At 31.2% G+C, this 621-nt stretch overlaps 1 protein-coding gene across 1 annotated transcript in view; it reads left to right on the plus strand.

Moving 5' to 3' along the window:
* The window catches only part of LOC119591587 (malate dehydrogenase, mitochondrial-like), a 5,349-nt gene that overhangs the window by 1,302 nt on the left and 3,426 nt on the right, over positions 1-621 (plus strand). The window lies entirely within an intron of this gene.

Here is a 621-nt window from a genome sequence, read left to right on the forward strand (position 1 = left end):
CAATTCATTTTAATGACAGGATAGAAGTTTTCTTGTTAGTTATTTGTCTTAAAATCACATGGATGTATTATATAGAAATACCTAGCATTAGTAGTAGGAATGGTAATGGCATATATGAATATCTAGGGCAATTGAAATGGAACTTGAACATTTTGTTACTGCTTGTTAATAAAGAGAATAAAGGTAGAATTAAAAAATGAAAACAAAGAAAAATGAGCACATCACAGCACATTTTGTAGGCAAGACCTCAGTAAAATGTATTTTTTACTGGAGTGAAAAGTATTTCTTAAACAATTATTGTGGGTGGAAGTGCATTTCCTTTTCTGAAGATTGTATGGCCTTTTATAAACCATACAATGTCGCTAGAGATAGGAATACCAAAGGCAAGTTTCTGTCCCTTATTCCACAGTTTTGCACTTTTTTTTCTTGTACCTGCTTTAAGAAATACATACATCAATGAATTGCTATATATTGTTGTCAGTTAGGTTTTACAATTAAATAGAGCCATGAGAGGAATGGAAATAGTAAGATCATTAACTGTAGATATTTACCATAAGGTGGGATTTATGCTGTGGTAATGTAATTAACTTTAGTAGATTCAGGCTCACAAAATGCTGGATT

Source organism: Penaeus monodon, chromosome 28 (genome assembly GCF_015228065.2).
Source record: "Penaeus monodon isolate SGIC_2016 chromosome 28, NSTDA_Pmon_1, whole genome shotgun sequence".
NCBI lineage: Eukaryota > Metazoa > Arthropoda > Malacostraca > Decapoda > Penaeidae > Penaeus > Penaeus monodon.